Genomic DNA, 14,940 nt, shown 5'->3' on the forward strand with positions numbered 1-14,940 from the left:
GCAGCCAGAGGATAGATTTGTAGGGCCTTGAAAGCCGCTTGAAAAGTTGGTTAAACTGATCAGTTGTCCTGGCTTGTACTCAAGAGCCCTTTAACTCAGCGGCGCTGACTTCCTCAGGGGTTTTAGGGGTGACGTCCCAAATCCTAACATGAGTGAGCCTCCTGCTCTCCTTTCCGCCACTGGTCATCATTCACTTGAATCCCTACCCACCCAAACTCCTCTGGGTAAGTGTGTTTGTGATTTGAGGGACCATCTCACAATAAACATTGAGCAAGAGGGGCATGTAGGGCACAGTGATCACAGAGAAACATTTTTCTTTATCCCCTTTTCCCATTCAGTTATGCCCCATGGGACTCGTTAACCCTCTGGCCCTGGATGAAACTTCAAGGAGAAGCTATAGACCCTCATTCTCACATCTGGATGAGAAAAGTGGCAAAGACATGATGTCAAAGACCATGAGGGCTACAAGGACGGCTGCATTCGTCTTTGAAGTCGGTCTGCCATAGAGGCCGTGTAGTAAACCTCTGGGAATGCATTCTCTCGAGAGGAGGAATCTATTTCCAGCCCAGACGACTTCAAAAGCCTGCTGTGACTTTTAAACATGGAGACCTGTCTAATATTTCCACTGAAAGGCTGAAAGCAGGATTGGGGTTGCAGGACAGACCCAATTACAAGGTGACGGAGGGAGCCGACAAGAGCTATCCCTTTGGAATATACGGCCATGCTTGCACACTGGCTTATGTGTTCTCTTGGTTTTCAAATGATTCTAAACAAACCCAAATTTATATTTCTATATTTAGCAGCCCCCAGTTTGATTCTGATCCTGTCTGGAGACTGCATGGCCTTCTGCCAACGATTAAATTAGTCTGTGGGATATCTATTGCTCTGAGCTAACCAATGGTCATGTGATATTTTTAGCAACTGTAATATAATGTTGGTAGAATTGTGCATTTTTATGACTTTGTAAAGTAAGCTCTACTAATATAGTTTAAAAGATACGGGTCTTATTAACCCCATAAAGGCCACAGACCTCCTCAATAAGAGTGAGAGAAACAGACTGGGTTCTTGATTATTGAGATAAGGCCAGAGTACATCCACATGGGAAGTCCCGCCACCAAACTCCGTACTCAGGCAGTGTTGAGCAGTGTCTCTTCTCTCCCTGATAAACCATGTCCTTCACCATGCCAGAAAAAGAGATGAAGAAGAAGTGGGGAAAGTGGGTGGGAGCCCTTTCTAATATAGTCACGCCTGTGCGCCCTGAACATCCACTTACTGCACTAAAGGCCTTCCTCGTGGCCCTGCACTCTCCACCCCAACTGGACTCAGTGCCCCTCCCTGAGCTCACCCAGCACATTCCCACCTCTGTGGTTTTCCTCACTCAGTCTCTCCTGCCTGCGTGTTTTCACCCCCATCTCAGCCTGCCAAGGCCCAGCTCAATACTACACTCTCCAAGAAGCCTTCTCACATCGGCCCAGGCAGAAGTCATCTATCTCTGGTCTTCGTATAATTTCTGTAAAGATAGAAAAGAAATATTCTCTCTTAAAATGCTTACAAAGGTCACCCAAAGCAGAGGAAGTCTGAGAAGCTGTCACAGCCAAGAGGAACATTAAGGAGACATGACAACTCAATGTAATGTGGTGTCCTGGGTGGGGTCCTGGGACAGAAAAAAGGCATTGGACAGAAACTAAGGAAATCTGAATAAAGTACGGATTTTAGTTACTAGTAATGTATCAATATCGGTTCATTAATTGTAACAAACATCCCACACCAATGTAAGGTGTTATTTAGAGAGGAGACTGGGTGTGAGGTATATGGGAACTGTCTGCACTATCTTCAGAATTTTTCTGCAAATCTAAAACTGCTCTAAAATAAAAGGTTTATTAAAAATACACACACACACACACACACACACACACACAAACTCTGCCAGCCTTCCTACTGAAGAACAGGAAGGACGTCCACAGTTAAACCTGCTGAAAATGAGATCTACAGATGGTCACTGCTTCAGGAGAGAGTCCAGAAAGACCCAGAGCCTAGTGGACAGGTCACTTCTGGTGGGCAAACCCTCCTTGTCCACTCTGATCCCAAGCCAGGCTCTGTTTCGATATGTGAAAAAGAAGATTTTATACTGAGACAAAGACCTAAAAGATTTGTGAAACTATATGAGTGGTGTGCGGTATTTTGAACAGAGAATAAAATATCATCTGATACCAAAAAAAATGTACAAACTTTTTTGGAAAGTCATGTGCTGACATCTAGTAAATTGAAGAATAGATACATCCTTTGACAAAGCAGTTTCACTTAGGAACTCAACCTTTAAAACTAATAGCAGTTCATGAGAACGGGTGAATGAGAGTCTTCCCTGTGGCACTGTTTAAAGGGACACAGACTGGGAAACAACTGAATGTCCGTCAGCAGGGCAATTGTTGACTAATTCTGGTCCAGACATATTACAAAATCGTACTGCAGTTCTGTAAAGAATGAGTCCTTTGAACTGGAAGGATGCTCCTGACGTCTTCTTAAATGAGAACAACAAGTCATAGAGGAGGAAATGGAGAAGGAGAAATGGGGAGTAGTTGATTAATGGGTACAAGGTTTCCTTCTGGGGGGATGAAATGTTTTGGAATTAGATAGTGATGATGGTTGCACAACACTGAGAATAAACTAAAAGCCATTGCATTGTACATTTTTAAATGGTTAAAATGGTGAATTTTATGTGTATTTTACCTCAATAAAATAATTGCTAATAAATCCTACATATGTGTATACTTTTAAAGTGCTGCTCTAAGAGCTCATTCTCGGTCAAGAAGACTCTTGGTTGGTGAGTGTGCTGCAGGAGGAGAAATGAGCCTCCCAGGCCTGCTTGGAACCTAGGGTTTCTGTAGAAGGAAAGGAATCTCTCCAACGGGAAAAGGAAGGAGTGGGAGGAGTAGTGGGGGAAAGAGTGAGGGGGGACAGGCCTCCTGGCTGGGGCTTGGAGGAGAGATTACAGGGGAAGCTGTCAAACAGGAATGTCTTAGGGAAATCCTAAGTGCTGAAGAATGTACTCCATCTACCATGACTTCACAGACCCTCAGTACAGCATCAACATGCTTACTAATGCTTCGCTGGTGCATGCTTAGTGTGTTTAGCTTTCTTGTGGAAGCCAAGGAGGAGCATGAGGTTTAAGTCAAGATTAAAATGAAACCAAAAATGAGCCCATGGAGGCCTAAAGGACAAACTTGAATGGGTTACACTTCTTTAGAAGTCATGTTCCTCTGTGCCTCAGCCAATGGGGGTCACACCTGTTCCATGAGCACATGGTTGGGGTCTTGTCCATCTTTATGGTCCCTGCAGTACTTAATACAATGGCAGGCACATAGTAGGTGTTCAATAGACATTGATGGAATTGAATTGTATTAAGATGGATTTTTTTTATTGAGATGTAATTGACAGATAACGTTGTGTAAGTTTAAGGTGTGCAACATGTTGATTTGATACATTTGCACATTACAATATGATTACCACCATAGCGCTAGCTAACACCTCTATCACATCACATAATTATCATTTCTTTTTTGTGGTGAGAACATTTAAGATCTAGTCTCTTAGCGTCTTTGAAATATATAACACAGTGTCATTGACTATCGTCACTCTGCTGTGCATAAGATCTTCATAACTTTTTCATCTTCTACGTGTAAGTTTGTACCCTTTGACCATCATCACCCCAATTCCTCTACCCCTAGCCTCCGGTAACCACCGTTCTATTCTCTGTTTCTACAAGTTTGGGTTTTTAGATTCCACATGTTAGTGATACCATATATAGTATTTGTCTTTGTCTCTCTGACTTGTCTCACTTCGCATAAGACCCTCAAGGTCCATCCATGTTGTTGCAAATGTCAGGATTTCCTTCTTTCTCACAGCTGAATAATATTCTTATTGTGTATGTGTGTGTATATACACCATATCTTCTTTATCCATTCATCCATTGTTGGACACTTAGGTTGTTTCCATATTGTGAATAATGCTGCAGTGAACATGGTGGTACAGACATCTCTTTGAGGTCGTGATTTCATTTCCTCCAAATATATACCCAGAAGTAGGGTTGTTAGATCAGATAGAAGTTCTATTTTTAATTTTTTGAAGAACTTTCATACTGTTTTCGACAGTAACCACACCAATTTACATTCCCACCAACAGTGCACAAGGGTTCCCTTTTTCCACATCCTCATGGACACTTGTTATCTCTTATCTTCTTGATGATAGCCATTCTGACAGGTGTGAGGTGATAGCTCATTGTGGTTTTGATTTGCATTTCCCTGATGATTAGTGATGTTGAGCATCTTTTCATGTACTTGTTAGCCATTTGGATGTCTTCTTTAGAAAAATGTCTCTTCAGATCCTCTGCTCATTTTTAATTGGATTGTTTGGTTTTTTTGTTATTGAGTTGTATGAGTTCTTTATATATTTTGACTATTAACCCCTTATTCAATACACGGCTTGCAAATATTTTCTCCTATTCCATATGTTGCCTCTTCATTTTGTTGATGGTTTCTTTTGCTGTGCAGAAGGTTTCTAGTTTGATGTAGTCCCACTTGTTAATTTTTGCTTTTGTTGCTTGTGCTTTTGGGGTCATATCCAAAAAAATCATTGCCACAATCAATGTCATGGAGCTTCTTCCCTATGTTTTCTTCTAGGAGTTTTAGGTATCAGGTTTTATGTTTAAGTCTTTAATCCATTTCGAGTTAATTTTTGTGAGTGATGTAAGATAGGGGACCAATTTCATTTTTCTGCGTATGGTTATCCAGTTTTCCCAACACCATTTGTTGAAGAGACTACGCTTTCCCCATTAAGTATTCTTGGCTTAATATGGATTTTTTTTACGTGATGTGTAATCAAGAGATAGTCAAAGCTTCCTAGTATTGACAGAGTTGATGCTCATCCCCAAAGTCCATAAGACTTTAAAGCTTCTGTTCCGTCTTCTCTCAGTCACTCTCCCTTGGAGGCTTTTCTTGGCCCAGCTCTGTCCACTGCAGTACCGGGCGCTCAGGCCCCTAACACGTGGCTTTGTCTGGTACCACTACCTGTGGGAATTATATTCAGGACACAAACCAGGATGTGAGCACCAACTGTCACTGCCCTGGTGGCCAGCACAGAATCAATTGATCACTTTCCAGGCCACATTCCTCTTCTACCCTCATAGCTTCTTTTGCATCATCCCGAGATTTGCTCTCCACCCCCTGCCACCCCCAGACAGAGGCTGCAAACCACACATATGAGCAGATCACACACTTGGCCTCACACCACCTGGAACAAGTTTAAAGTCAAGTTAATAGCCTCTGATATCTGCTTAGCTCTGTACATTTTACTGAATTCTTTTGTGGGCAGCATTATTTTGGCCTCACAATAACCCGAAGAGGTATGCAGGGCAGGTTTTATTAGCCCCACACTATGGATGATCAAACCGAAGGTCAGAAAGTTGAAGATGCAGCAAGCAATGGATTCCCACTCTGAATCCAAATCAGAGGGGTAATGTTTGTGAGTTAAGTCAGCTGTTTTGGGAATAAAACCTACCAGCGCTCGTCCACTCATTTAATCATTTGTCTATTTGCTAATCTTTGTAGTCCTCCCATCTGGCACACTGTTTAACATAACAGTAAGCTTCACTAAATGTTTTAGAATTAATAAATGGCACATTTCCTTTCCTTAAAAAAGGAACATACAATTAGGTTGTAAAGATAAACAGGTAAACAACAAAATACAGTGTTATAACTATAATTATATTTATTAATTCAATTGATATCTGTTGAGTATTTACTATATGCCGGGAACTGGGAAGAGCCGGGTGGTTGTAGTGTGGAATTTAAGCAGTGTATGAGAGCTTGATGACCTGGAGGCAAAGCCCAGCTCTGCTATTTTAGCTTTGGGACCTGGGCAGATTATTTAATGTTACAGAGCTTCAGTTTCCTCCTCTGTAAAATGGAGATAATAAAAGATACATCACAAGGTAATTGTAAGGATTTTATTAGTTAATATATGTAAAAGTTTCAGAATAGTGCCACGCAGATGGTAATTGCTCAATAAATGTTAGTTATTACTGTTATTAGTTATTACTATTAGGAAGCTGGGCTGTAAAAGGCAGAGTCTACAACTAGAGGGAAACTCAGATTTTTTTTTTTTAATTGCAAACTTAGAGTAAAATCTATGACTTAAAAAATAATTACAACACACCAACGGATATATATGGTCAAGTGATTTTCGATAAAGTTGCAAAAGGAATTTGATGAGGAAATTAGAATCTTTTTACAAATGGTGCTGGAACAACTGGTTATCCACATGCAAAAAAAAAGACCCATCTTGATCCTTACCTCACACCATACACAAAATTTAACTAGTAATGAACCACAGACTAAATGTAAAAGCTAAACTTACAAAGCTGCATCCCACAATGTTCCCTCATGCCCCTTGGCAGTCAATTCTCTCCCCCCACCGACTGAACCCTTGACAACCAACCATCTGCTTGCTTTCTGTCACTCTAGTTTTGCTTTTTTTTTTAAGAATGCCGTATAGGGGCCGGCCCTGTGGCTTGGTGGTTAAGTGCGCGCGCTGCGATGCTGGTGGCCCGGGTTCAGATCCCGGGTGCGCATCGAGGCACCACTTCTCCGTTCATCCTGAGGCCGAGTCCCACATACAGCAACCAGAAGGATGTGCAGCTACAACACACAACTATCCACTGGGGCTTTGGGGGGAAAAATAAAATAAATAAAATCTAAAAAAAAAAAAAAAAAGAATGCCGTATAAAGTGGCATCACAAAATATTTATTCTTTTGTGTCTGATTTCCTTACTTAGCATAATGCTTTTTATCCTCCCAGTTTTACTGAGATATAATTTACATATAGCACTGAACAAGTTTAAGGTGTACAGCATAATGATTTGACTTACATATACAGGCATACCTCAGAGATATTGCAGGTTCAGTTCCAGATCATCACGATAAAGCAAATATCGCAATAAAGTGAGTCACACGAATTTTCTGGTTTCCCAGTGTATATAAAAGTTATGGTTACACCATACTGTAGTCTATTAAGTGTGCAATAGCATTATGTCTAAAAAAAGTACATTACCTTAATTAAAAAATACTTTATTACTAAAATATGCTAATCATGGTCTGAGCCTTCAGTGAGTTGTAATCTTTTCGCTGGTGAAGGGTCTTATAAAAAACGCAGTGTCTTCAAAGTGCAACAAAGTGAAATGCAATAAAATGAGGTATACTTGTATTGTGAAATGATTACCTCAATAAGTTTAGTTAACATCCATCATCTCATATAGATATTTTAAAAAAAGAAAAAATATAATTTTTTGCTTGTGATGAGAATTTTTACTATGTACTCTCTTAACAACTTTCATTTAGACCATACAGCAGTGTTGACTATAGTCATTATGTTGTACATTACATCCCTAGTACTTATTTATTTTATAACTAGAAGTTTGTACCTTTGACCATCTTCGTCCAGTTTCCTCTCCCTCCACCCTCCACCTCTGGTCACCACAAATCCGATCTCTTTTCTTTTTCTATGAGTTTGGGGTTTTTTTTTTGATTCACCATATAAGTGATATCATACAGAATTTGTCTTTCTCTCTGACTTATTTCACTTAGAATAATGCCCTTAAGGTCCATCCATGTTGCAAATGGCAGGATTTCCTTCTTTTTTATGGCTGAATAATAGTCCATTGTGTACATCTGTGTGTATATATATATGTATGTATATCACAACTTCCTAACCCATTATCTGACAATGGTCACTTAGGTTGTTTTCACGTCTTGGCTATTGTAAATAATAGCATAATGGTTTCAAGATTCATCTATGTTCTTGCATGTTTCCGAAGTTTGTTCACATATGTGGCTGAGTGGTGGTGTGAATATACCATAATTTGTTAATCCATTCACATGTGAACACTTGGATTATTTGTAGTTTGGGGCTATTATGAACAAAGCTGCTATCAACATTTGAGTACAGGTCCTTAAATGGACGTATGTTTTCTTTTCACTTGGGTAAATACCTGTTCATAGGGTAGGTGAATGCTTATAAGAAACTGCCAAACTGTTTTCCAAAATGGTCATATAATTTTGCATTCCCACAGTCTCTAAGCCAAGTTGGGAGGAAGACAAGGACAGGAAGGACCACTGAGCTAGCCTGAGACCTTCTGAGGAGACACACATACTGTGTCAGACCGAGCAAAAGGGCAATATTTACACCCAAGATAGGACCTCAGGAAGACAGAGGCAGAACTGAAGTACGGAGCAAACCAATACCCACCATCCGAGCCCAAACCAAGGCAGGGCCTCATGCTGGCATAGTTTCAAAGTATCTCAAAGGCAAGAGAAGACAATTTTCTTACTCTCCGAGCTCACATTCTTCATCCGTGTGCTCACCCTCTGGCATACAGAATTGCAAATGTTTAGGAAACAGGAGGATGGGGTATTCTATATACAGACCAAGAGCCCTCTTCCTGAACTGTTTCCATTTCACGAGAATATTTGATTCATATTTGCCTCATTTGTTTAAATTCATTAGACAGGGACTGAAGTCACAATGAAATCCAATCGTTATGCTGGAGGAAACGCAAATAGCAGTGAAGCATTCTGTAGAAGTGTCTCACTGCAAGTCCTTCACTGACGCATCAGCCATGAGGCCACACAGACCCGGGCACACATGGCTGTTTATCAAACCGACAGACGAAAGAGAGCACTGTGTGCTGGACAGGGCTGAGGGGGTGGGCACGGCAGATCAGAAGATCTAGTTGGCTGCTGCTCATAGTCACAGATTGTCAGGCCACATTCAGCAGGTGTCTGCAGGGTCAGAGTTTAGACGGGCTCCCGGGACTGGGGTAGGGTTTTTCAAACTACATCCTGCAGAGTTTCAAGGCTCCCCACAGTGGACATGAGGGGATATGGGTCTCCAGGCTATTCTCTCTGGCCTTCAACCAAAGCAGTTCTGCTTTTAAGTGTTTTATATACTCGGGTTTGCACAAAACTTCATTTTTTTTTAAGAAGAAGTTTTCTTGCTAAAAACAATTTGAAAATGACTAGTTCACAGCTAGATCTCAAAATCAAGCCTCTACAGAGGCAGAGAGGTGACATAAATGAGTGAAGCAGGCTGAAGAGCAGATAAAAGGGAGTGGTGGGGACTGTGGCAAACTAGAGAGTACATACATCCTGTAAGATGCAGCTAGTACTCGACTCCGGAAGAGGTAGGCGTGTCTACTCATGTTGGGGGCAAAGGTGCATGAGTGTGTCTAATGGATCAGACGTGGGCCATAGGAGAGAGAAGGCTTTTGTAGGACCACTTAAATACTGCCCAGGAGATCTGCCTGGGGAGGCATGATGACCCCAGCCGGAGGTGGATGGTTAGACCTGGATTCCTAAGAGCAGAGGGAGGGAACATAAGAGGCCACTGGTAGAAAATATATCACATACGCTACAAGAAGCATTGTTGACCATTCCCAGTCCTGATCCCAGAGAACCCACAAATGCACCCCAAGAAACAGAGTCGGCTTTGCCCATCTACTAACTCGCTATGGTCAGAAGAAATCAACACTCGATTACATGAACACCAGTCACACCAGACTTTCCTGTCCCTCACCTCTCCCTCCCCCATTCAGACCTGGAGGGTCCAAACCTCAGCTAGTAAGCTGGCGCAGGGCAGGAGGAAGAGAAGTCCAAGGTGTAAAGCAGAGGAGATGCTTCCCACCCACTCCCCAGCCAGTATAGACACACCCACCCACCCTGTAACTTACATAACGCGCATAGCTGGGGTAGGAGAGGGGACAGAAAATTTAACCTTGAATAAGGTTGGAGGCCTTTTTTTTTCCCTTAAACACTGCATTGGACTGGATATATTAATTACTAAAGTAAGAATGTTCTTGAAGATGAAAATTACCAGAGGACTTTTTAATTCTTAATTCTTTAATTTAATTTTTTAAGTCTTAAGAATGAGCTGGCTCTGTTGGCCGCCCAGGATTTCATCAAAATGCGGAGCAGATACTATCCCCAGAGAGCTGAGGGGGAAAAGAATAAAATTGTTGAAGTAGTAGGTTTTTGATATCTAGGGAGAGGGAAGGGTATTTGGGTCTTGGGAATAGGATGCCCAAAGGTATTAAAGGTGTGAGAGGAAGAGGAAGAGCAGCTGCTGATGTGGCCAAAGCAGAGGAGGTGAAGAAGGCAGGTGGGGCCAGCTCACAGGGAAGACTGTTTTCAGTGCTTTGAAGTGTGTCCTTTATTCGGCTGGAGACACGGAAGATCTCTGAAGAGGCAGAGATATGTCTGTTGGGTCCTTTCTAAATATAAATCTGGGGACAGTGTAGACAGAGACTAGAGGCCCTTTGGAGGTCATGACAATAATTAGATGAAGGGGGGCCAGCCCAATGGTGTAGCGGCCAAGTGTGCGCGCTCCTCTGCTGGTGGCCCGGGTTCGGATCCTGGGCGTGCACTGATGCACCACTTGTCAGGCCATGCTGTGGCGCTGTCCCATATAAAGTGGAGAAAGATGGGCACAGATGTTAGCCCAGGGCCAGTCTTCCTCAGCAAAAAGAGGAGGATTGGCATGGATGTTAGCTCAGGGCTGATCTTCCTCACACACACAAAAATAATAATAATAATAAGATGAAGGGCTGAATTAGGACAATTGGGTTGGAATGGAAAGAGGATGGATCTGAGAACCTCTCTGGAGGCAGAATTGACAGGAACCAGCCACTCTTTGGATGAGAGGCGTGGAGGACAAGGAGAAGTCAAGGTTGGCAACTTCTTGGAGCCTGAGCAACAGGGAAATGAATGGTACCAATGACCTAGAGATGAAATAGAGAAGGAGGAGGAATTTGGAAGGAAATAATGAGTTCTGTTTTGGACATGGTGAATTCGAGGTGCTATTGGCAGGACATTCTTGAGACGACATCTGAGAAGCAGCTGGAAATTCTGGTCTTAAAACTCCAGAGAGGTCAGGGCTGGGGAAATGGAGGTCTTTTCTCCCAGCTCAGTGTCCTCCTCAGGGGATAACTCCAGCATACGGTATTCATCCACACTTGGAAAATTCTCCCAATTATTTTCTAGCACATCTAGAGGTAGAGGAGAAAAATGGATCTCCTTTTAACATTTTCATTACGTTCATTCTAAAATTATACTCTCCTGATTTCCAAGGACTTCCAGTGCCTGGTGTTGATATATAACCACATAACTTCACCCTCTGTATATAATGCTGAATTACTTACACCTCTTCCAGGGCTCACTCCTGACACGGGATGTCAAACAGAAATAGAACATGCATCTCCCGCATCTGAGGCTGAAACCTTACAGAGAATTCTATGGGCTGCAATAAATAATCTCTGATGTTCCTGGAAAGGAGCTCTGTGCGCAGACACGGTAGGGTCATTGCAGATTTATGACTGCGTCTTCAAGGCAGCAGGCTCTACACAGCCCAGGGCAGGGGCCTGCAGACTGCAGATAGTGGGAGGTCCAAGGGAAAATGCTACAAAAGGACAGCTGGTCCTGGGGCTGTGACACCTGGGCACCTCAAGAGCCGTATTTTCTAGCTTTTGTTCCCATTTTCTAGCTTTTGTTACTGCTACGCTCACTGCCAGAAAAAGAACTTGAGGTTTATTGAAATCTAGGTGTGTTTTCTGACAGCCATTCAAGTCAGATACCAAGAACATTGAGACGAGCTCCTACTATTGTGAATAAAACTTCTCCTGGCTACTCAGCATGCTCAGAGGTTGGCCTTAGATGAACTGTGCCCTGCATGGGGAAGATGGCCTCCCCATCCTTTCTCGTTACTCATTTTTTTCTCATTTCCCACACCCTTGGCTTCCCTTCTTTCTCTCTCCCTCTCTCCTTCCCTCTCTCTCCCTCTCTTCTTCTCTCTCTCTCTCTCACTCCTCATTTTACTATGAAAATCCTCTTTTGTGCATAGTCTGGGAAACATTAGTTTACCTCTCAAGCCCTTCATTTTCTCACCTACAAAATGAAGGTGTAAGACCAAGTGCTTCTCAGACTTTAATGTGCAAATGACTGCTCTGAGGACATTGTTAAAATACAGATTCTGTTTTAGTCGTCTGGGGTGGGGCCCAAGATTCTGCATTTCTGAAAAACTCACAGATGATTTCAATGCTGTTGGTCTGCAAACCTCACTTTAATTAGGAAAAGGAATCATTGATTGCAAAGAATCCTCACCTGCAGGGCTATCTCTAATTACGTTCACACTCCATTGGTAAATGCTGCTCATAGAACTATGTCGGGAGTTCTGGGGATGCATCCAGCCTCAGGGAGGGGAAAATGAATGCGGTAAAATGCATTCAAAATCAGCACATCAAATATTTGCCTTCAATGGAATAGATGATCTCTAAGCACTATTACAATTCAATATTCTAAAACATCTGTGATTCTCTTCAACATGGAGCATATCTCAAAATCCGTCTATGTATGAAAGAGTCTAATGAACTCATCAGTGTTGGTGATGGATTATGGGAGAAATCCTAAAGAAATAAGGAGAATGGAAATCATAAAGATAAGGATCAACAAAGCATAGGACAAAAAATTGTAGATAGTTAACAACATCAACAATAAAACCTAGTTCATAGAAAAGGCTAGAAAGATGGAACTTTGGAAAGAGTGTTCAAGGGGAAAAAGAGAGAGGATGAAAATAAACACAATAGAGAATAGAAAAGGAGAAATAAATACAGATGAAGATATTTTAATAACTTTAAAAGAATATTATAAACAAGCAAACACCAACAAATTTTAAAACCCAGAGGCAATGGATGAATTATTTAAAAAGCATGAAATGCAGGGACCAACCCAGAAGCATAGTGGTTAAGTTTACGCACTCTGCTTCAGCGGTCCGGAGCTCACAGATTCAGATCCTGGGCACAGACCTGCACACCACTCATCAAGCCATGCTGTGGTGACATCCCACATACAAAATAGGGGAAAACTGGCACAGATGTTAGCTCAGCAATAATCTTCCTTACCAAAAAAAAAAAAAAGTACAATATGCAAAAAAATAATAATATGAAAGAATGGAAAACTTATTTAGACCAATAATACTTAAGATATTGAGAAGGTAATAAAAAGCCTTCTCACCAAACTCACACTCACACACAAAAGCCAGGCACAGAAAGTTTGACAGGTGAGTGCTACCAAACCTTCTAGTAACAAATAATCCTTACATTATACAAGTTACCCAATGCAAAAAAAATAAAAATTAATAAAGAGGGAAAAAAGTATAACCTTGATACCAAAATCAAACAGGGACAATTCAAGGAAAGAAAATTATAGGCCAATTTCACTTATGAATATAAATGAAAATCTTAAATAAAATATTGACTAACAGAATGCAACATACATTTTAAAATAAGTCATCATAATCAGAGTTTATCCCAGATATTGGAGGATGATTCAAATTAACACACCTATCCATCTAATTCACAAAAATTAACACAAAAAACTCAGATAACTATCTTAATAGATAATGGAAAAGCATTTTATACATGTCAACACATTCTTATTAAAAACTTTCAGAAAACAGGGATACAAAGGAGGCTCTTAAATTGATGAAGTCTACCTTTCAAAAACCTATAGCAAACAAAACACACAAGGGAGATACGTTAGAAGGTAGAGAACAAAGCAAATATGTCTGCTTTAATCACAACTGCTTGCCATGGTTTGGAAGGTCTTGTCTAATTCACTAAGATAAAAAAGAAGCACAAGATTTAAAAAAGGAGAAAGAGTTGATATTACTTGAAGAGGTTGTTCTCATTTACACAGAAAGCTCAAAGTAATTAAACCAATAAATGCTTATTGAATTGATAAGTAAATAAATGACTGAATAAAGGAAATGGTTCAGTAAGATTTCCAGATGCAAGATCAACACATAAACACATTCAAGAAGCACTTCCGGAATGGCAGTTTCAGAAGCTCCACATACCCTCTCTGTCTTAGTTTGTTCAGGCTGCTATAACAAAATACCAGACTAAATAACTAAATAGCTAGCTTTTAAACAACAGAAATTTATTTCTCACAGTTCTGAAGGCTGGAAGTCCAAGATTATGGTGCCAGCATGGTCAGGTGAGGGCCCTCTACCAGGTCGCAGACTTCTCATTGTGTCCTCATATGGTGGAAGGGGCTAGAGATCTCTCTGGAGCCTCTTTTATAAGGCACTAGCCCCATCCATGAGGGCTCCACCCAATCATCACTCAAAGCCCCCATCTCCTAATACCATCACCCTTGGGAGTTAGGATTCAACATACGGATTTGGGGAGAGCACATTCAGACCATAACACTTTCCCCAGTGAATTAACCATAACTGATGAAAATTATAAAAATGACCATCTAAATTCTCTGGAAACTGTCCTAAAGGCATACCACAAATAGAGAAATCTTTATTCAAGAAAATCTACTAAATCTCAGTAAGACAGTGAGAATCTATGGTATTTGAGCCACAACCCAGTCCTTATAAGGCCCACCCCACCACCTATGCCAGCTCAGTGTGAAAGAAGCCCTACTCAGAAGATGTGGCCGGGAAGACAGGGCTCCCTCTCCTCCAACTCTCAGTCTAGGGGTATGGTTTCCCCTCAGGAGGAGCGGATGGCCAGCAGTTCCCCTCCCTCCCCTTAGCTCCTTGTATCAGAAGCCCTATTGCAGGAGGATGAAACCTAGAGGTCTGGGGCTCCCTTCCTCCACCCAGCCCACACTCAGAGAGTAGAAACTCTACCCTAGGCACAGCAGGCCAATAATACTTGGGCCAGATCACCCTCACCCTAGCTCACTTGTAGGGTGGAGGCTCTGTAGTTGGAGAGGCAAGTTAAAAAAAAAAAAAAGAGAGATTACCACCCATATCCAGAGCTATGTTCATGGAACAGGGATACCACTCTAAGAGAACTAGACCATTGTCCCCAATGCCAGCTCCAAA

The sequence above is a fragment of the Ceratotherium simum genome, chromosome 16 (genome assembly GCF_057802395.1).
Source record: "Ceratotherium simum simum isolate JZ-2026a chromosome 16, ASM5780239v1, whole genome shotgun sequence".
Lineage (NCBI taxonomy): Eukaryota > Metazoa > Chordata > Mammalia > Perissodactyla > Rhinocerotidae > Ceratotherium > Ceratotherium simum.